At 37.9% G+C, this 6,850-nt stretch overlaps 1 long non-coding RNA gene across 1 annotated transcript; it reads left to right on the forward strand.

Moving 5' to 3' along the window:
* Positions 1 to 336: 336 nt before the first annotated feature.
* LOC140344836 (uncharacterized) lies at positions 337 to 2,145 on the forward strand. The gene is made up of 3 exons (XR_011923681.1): positions 337 to 454; positions 964 to 1,131; positions 2,036 to 2,145. It is a non-coding gene; the product is annotated as an uncharacterized lncRNA (long non-coding RNA).
* The last annotated feature ends 4,705 nt before the right edge of the window (positions 2,146 to 6,850 follow it).

A 6,850-nucleotide genomic window follows, 5' to 3' on the forward strand; every position in this document is an offset into this window, starting at 1 on the left:
GTAATGTCTAGAGCATTATTTCTGTAATGTGCTTTGCAAATCTTATGCTGATTTCTCTCCAGTAAATGGTCTCCAATTTCAAAACCTAAACCTTTACAGACATGGTTGCCCATGTAATGCCTGCTTAAATAGATCAACGATTTCCACCTTTAAAAATATTACTAGGCTCCACCCTGACGTACAACTGTAAGGGGGGGTGCATTTGAGAATTTAGACTTTGCTGTAGAATGTGTGTAATGGTCCACCTACAAACTCCTGAAACCTTTACCTACACTTTGCTTTGTGGCACAGAGGTTTGTTCCATAATTTCAAATGCCTAATTGGAGAATTTCTTCTTTCTAGCCTGGAGATTTAACATATCTATAACAATCACTGGCTCAGAGTTCGTTTTGGGGTCTCTTTCTGTCTCTCTTTGTGGAAAGGAAGGATGCTCCAGTCCCTATGAAATTCACAGGTATGGCTGTCATGGAGTCAAATGTCTACTGCTGATCTGAGGAATGTCAAGAGGGCACTTGTAAGAATCCCGGGCCTTAAGGTAGACTTATGGCCATTGTGATCTGTAATGGAGGACCTTGATCAAGCACTGTTGGGTGTGCTGGTTTACATCTACTTTTATTCAAACCTTCACTATTGTTGCTGCTCAGACATAGACACAATGCTTGTTTTTAGAGCAGTTTGTGTCCATGGCAGCTTCGGTTTGTAAGACGATAACTGTCCTCCCAGGCTTTGTATAATGGAATGTCTTGTACTTTGTAAAGGTGGTAATCTCCCGGTGTCAGTATTTCAATGACTTGAAGAGGACAAATGTTAGTTACACAATGACTGCAGAACCTGTCTATATTATACAAATCTGACTGTTCCCAGGATAAATTCCAAAATGTTGAAATTAAAGATAGTAAATTGTGAAACTGTTGAGGTTATTTCCTCATAGAATTGGCTAATAAAAATTTCTTTGTTTTGCAGCGGCCTTCTCCGTTCTGGTTTCACCTACTCCTCATTCGTGGATGTAGATATAGATGTGGACCCCGTCTACAGAGTGGAATTTACTTGGCACAAAAGTGCACTCTTCTTCCTTCATGATAAACTGGGAGCCTCAGCTGTCACGGTGCAATATGGACCAAGTGGGGAGATGTATGTATTGCTTCTAGAACTCTTTGCAATGGCTCTAAAACTGAAGCAGATTTAACTTCTTGGTTGGCAGTTTGTAGGCAGTGACCCAACCTTGATCTTCTAATCACTTCTCCTTTTAATATTGCTCATGCATTGATACTTAAAATTCCTCAGTCCAACAATGCCTCTGATGTAGTCTCCAGCTGTATAATGTGCTGCCTCATGTAGAAATTAGGTCTTCTCTCCATTTATATACTTTCCCTGTAGTTCTTCAGTCCACAGGGGTGACATGATTGGAAACAAGATGAGACAATGGAGAGATACAAAATGAGTTATGGGATTTATGTGGGTGAGTGTAATAATGGTGCTCTCCCATCTATTCACTAATGAGATGCTCAAAGTGGTAACACATAAAAAGCAGAAAGTCCATTTAAATTTTGCTTCATAATCTGCATACAGAGCCCTGGGGTTTGGATGGCTTTATCTGCTCATCCTGGAGTTTAGCTCCAACTCCAGCTGTAATTAAATGTCTTGGGGTAAAATTTGGAGGGCTAAAGTTTGGAAGGCAATAGGAGTCCAGTCATTAAAATCTTAATTTTTACTCTCCAGAGGCAGTTCAGGGCAGTTTCTCATCTGGAGATATATATATATATATATATATTGGTTTTGAAGCATAAAGTTAAAGTAGCAAAGTGAACCAACAGAGAAGCTGCTCAGCCTTATAATATAGGATTCAACCCTCATGTTCCTGGCTCTTTTAGGACCTTATTTTTTTTTTTTTAAATATGATAGAGCTTGATAGCTGCAACACCTATGGAAGCCTTTATGGCCTTTTGTTAAATCTGCAGGAATTGCACACAAATGTATTAAATATTGCTTTTGCTGTAAAACTAAAATGCCGAGTGAAATATTTATCTTTGTCCAGGTTCAAGTTCTGTGGAGGTGATCTGACCGAAGAAGGTGCAAACCAGACTCTAGAAAAATGTTCCGTTCTTTATGATTTTATAGATGGCCAATAAATGGAGGAAGGAGAAACACTTGTCATTTTTGTCTTTATTGGCTCAGGGTTTGGAAAGATCAAAAATTAGATTTGTCAAAACTATAAAAAACTGCTATAATAATGCTATTGCAAGATGTATGAAAACGCAATGAGGACATCTGTTTGTGTAGCCAAAATGTTCTGTATGCTGTGGATATAGCAATTATAGAAGGGGTTCCCTATGGACCTGAAAGTTTTTTTTTCAAGGGTTCCCCTATGTTATAATGTCTGGTATACACAGTTAGACAATGCCATTGCCAAATACCGGATATAAGGTTCCCCTTCCTTGTGGCTGAAATAAATTGCACCCTTCTGGGAAGACTTTTTCCATAAGATTTTGGAGGTAGGGAAAGTTTGTATCCTATACATATCAGGTACTCATATTGGATGAGAAGGCCTGGATTAGTACCGGGTTCGATTCATCCCGATGTGTTGTAGTGTTGGGAGGGCTCTGTACGGACAACATGAATTCCCCCACAATGACAGGCTGGTGCATTACACACTTGTTGTTGTCGTCCCCTATGGAAGGCTGCGGAGGCTAGACATGACAGTGCTGCCTTCTATAAGAGACGTTGCATGGCTAGCCAAGGCACCATTTTGTTAGTCAGGCCCTTTGGCATTCATTCCTGTTCTTTGACATCCAGAGGTAGATTTTAAAACTTTTCCAGACATGGACCTAACACCATTACAGCTATTAGAATTTTACTGTCCAACCTAAAATGTAATCCCTGCTTAATATTGTTTAGGTTCCCTTTAACTTAATTGCTGTAAGAACACTGAAGATGTCCTGTCTTCACATCATACTGCCACCTTTGTCACTTTGCGTCTTGCTACCATTTCATTCCCAGGTAAGTGATGCACCCAGCCAAGAGTAACTATGATCTATTGGAACAGGCTAACTCTTTCCATCGCCTAAAGGTCCGGTTTAAACTATCACATGCTCATTGAAGGTACATTTAGACATGGGACCTGGTCAGCATAAGAATTATCACTGGTCTATGGCTACATAGCAATCTATGATGTATTGTGTGTTTTGATATCTTTTTAAAATTCAAAAAAAAAAAAAAAGGATTACAGTGGCTTTCTTTTGGAATTGAACCCAGTGTGTTGCTGACTCCCCCAACACATCATTGTCCTTGTCACTGTTTGTCCTTCCACCTCTTGGTAGTTTCTATACTTTGCACCCCAGGATCATCCCATTAGACAGGCTGGTTTGGAAATGCTCTGACCCATTGTCTAGCCATCACCATCATGGTCCCATAGATCTGGACATTTGTCCATTAATAATTATTCCAACATGTCATCCCCTCCTTGTTCACTTGATGGTTCTCGTCACTTCTAAGACACTTTCAGGTTCTAGCTGATCCATGTATGTCAGCTTTTTGTGAGCCAAAGCCAGTTCTATATTATTGAAGCGACGTTTGTCCTAAATGTGCCTTTCGTTGGTTTTCACTGCCAGTTCATTAATTCTTCAAGTTCTCTGGTGCCAAAGCAAACTGACATATATACAAAATGTTTCTTTACATTGGCAGGAATAAAGGAAATTCACCTACATTGAGCTGTGGAAGTTGAGTTTATGGACATGGCTTTGTCTTTAATTAATAAACTGGAATGACGAGTAGAGATCTGTCATTGGGTAGATTGTCAAAATTATTTTAGCGGATGATATACTGCAATGAGAAATAGTTCCTAGAAGAGCTACAGAATAAACCTTGTACTGGGCTTATATAGGGTGTGGAGGTCAGCCGCTTGTAAAACTGTTAAAGAGGAGTTCCTTTCCATACATAAATTTCTCTGATTTCTATACTTGCTGTGAACTTTTCATAATGTAGAAACTGCAGCAATCCCATATGGACATTTGTTCCAGCTGTCTACGGGAGGATTGCCAACACTTTGAAGAGACATGTGACACTGGGTTGCAATGACTGGTGGGCTTATTAAAAAGTAGCTTTAAAATGCCCACCAATGCTTTACCCCCATACTAGACACTGATAAAGAAAATGGTCACTGGTCCAAGCAAAAGTCTCACTATGGAATAAATTACACAAACCATAATCGGTCCAACTCACATTGCTCCAATCACATAATTACATAGTAGGTTAGGTTGAAAGAAGACATAAGTCCATCAAGTTCAGCCGCTAGGGCTGGGATAAACATATCCCAGATATAAGACCCTATAAGACATAGTTGGTCCAGAGGAAGGCAAAAAAAACAAACCTCCCAAAAATAGTTTCATCAAGGGAAAGGAAATCCTTTCTTGATTCATGAGGCAAACCAGAATTTCCCTGGACCAACATCCATTTTGGTTTTTTAACTTAAAGGCTTAAAAACCCAGTTAAATTTGGTACTTTAGGAAATTAATAAGGCTTTTCCTTAAACCAATCAATGGTAGTGCTGGAACTAACTTCTTAAGGAAGCCAATTTAACTTTTTCCCGAACTTTAAATTAAGGAACCCCTTACTGAGATATAGAACAATGTTCTTGACTTCAAACCGTGAACCGTTTCCAGTGACAGTTAGTAATGTGACCTTGGATTATTTAAGGGACTGCGAGATTTCTTGACAAACCATTAATAAAGCCTATAGTGGGATCACAAGGGCCATTAAATAAATCTTCTAAAGAAAGAATTGAGGCAGGACAACATATTCCTTCTAATAGCTGAGTTTCTCTATGAAACCCAGTTTCTAGTTTTTTTGGTTTAACCATTTTCTCCCTTCATAGCCTTTCTTCTATAGTCTTGGAGATTTTTAATAAATCAGGTCCATTGTGTCATTCTGTTCAATGTAGAGGTGATGGGGAAGGAGAAACGAGTGGCACCCTACTTCCTTTGTAGGAAAATATTGGTTATTCCCAATTGGTCATTCGATATTGGGGGTTAGGTGTACACATGATAGGTTTTCCCCCAAGACAATTATCACAGCTGACACTCAACTGATGTGTGTATGAAGCCTAAGTTATGCTGTTGGTCTCGTTTTTAGTCATTTTGTCTACCTGTGAATAAATGTGTGAGAGCAGGATTTGTGCACTGCTGACGATAAATCATCTTAATTGTCTTAGAAATTGGCCAAAGTCTACCGATAAATAGTAATTATTATGTTTATCTTTACGAAAGTTTTCATTGTGTGTCTATTATACACGCAGCATAATAATCCCTGGACTCAGCCTGCAGGAACTCAGCCAATGATTTCATTAAATCTGGCGACTTAAAGAGCATATGAGGAAATCATTGCTGACACAAAAATGACACTCGCTAATCCATAAAACCCAAAGCAGGAAAAACAAAAAACTCAGAGGAGCTACTGAGTGACAAAGGAGAAGGTAAGGAAAGGACTTTGCTGTCATGGTGGGGGTCATTGCATCTAGTGGACAATGTTGGACAATTGTTGTTGGATAATTTCAGTCCAATGCTATTTTATTAAATATTTTGAGCCAAGTTTTAATTACTTTATTTACTTTAGAAAATATTATTTTCGATACCTTTCCTAGCTTTAAAAAAGTTCTGAGCAATGCCATTCACAAACTTTAGCCAGACAGAAATGACAGAAATGAAACCAATACAGATAAATCCAACATGTGCATGGATTTCACTAACTTACAAAGACTTTCTGTCCATATTTTGGGGACGGCAATAAGATTGTAGAAGAGTTGGAACCCATTAGTTGAAAATTGCTTGTACTGGGCTTGGTTGAAGGTTGCTACAATCAGTTGCCAATGCAAAATTCATCCATTCACTTGAACAAGCAAACTTTTTTTGCATAAGTAAATTTGCTTTCATTACAGAAATGTTACTAGATGACTTAGTTTTAATTGGGATTTATTAAATATAAATATTCTAGATGTTTACCTCCTAATTTCCTACTTTATTAATCTTTTTGATGCACACTTTCTTCTCATCTCGTAAAACAAAGGGTCCAAAGACATTTCCTTATTGGGGTAAAAATAAGATTCAGTTCATCAGTTTTGAGTCTGCCCACCATTTCCATTTAATAGGATCAATCAATTATCAGTATTCCAAGCCCTAACAGAAGGGGGCATTTTCATGACCCCCGGAATGAATTGGCTACGTGTGGAATGTATCAGACTGAATTATTAGAACTTAACTTTTGGATTTGTGGTGCAGTGATCCTTCCTTGTCTTCCAATCACTCTTTATTAAATTAGTCTTTTGAGTTTTGGAGTCAGTCCAATTTATGATACGGAAGGAAGACGTGCAATGACAATAGTTTTTGAAATGTATCCAAGACGGTAGAAAATTTAAAAATGCTCTGATGATTGTGTATTAGGCTATATATGTGTTTGTATGTGGAATATTTCCTTTGGCTTTTAATATTAAATTAATGTTAGATACAAATTGATGGTTTTACATTATAATTTGACAATTCTCCCTTAATTACTCATGTTTCCTAGGGGAGATTTGACTGTATTTTGTATTAAGCTGTATATACATTATATGCTCTATTTATAAAATGGGGGATCATACATTCTCTCAGACCTTACCTTAAACATGATAACTTTCCAGGTCAATATGTTTCAGGCAGTAATTGATTTGTACCAGGAAATGTTCAAGAGAATGTCAGATTCCCTGTTTTATACATACAGCCCTGTCTTTTAAGTTTATCAATTGGAAAATAAATTAGGCAAAACCAATAAAATCAGCCAAAACAATTCCATTTATAATCACATTTGTGACTGATGGTAGGGT

The sequence above is a fragment of the Pyxicephalus adspersus genome, unplaced genomic scaffold, assembly GCF_032062135.1.
Source record: "Pyxicephalus adspersus unplaced genomic scaffold, UCB_Pads_2.0 Sca66, whole genome shotgun sequence".
In the NCBI taxonomy this organism is placed as follows: domain Eukaryota; kingdom Metazoa; phylum Chordata; class Amphibia; order Anura; family Pyxicephalidae; genus Pyxicephalus; species Pyxicephalus adspersus.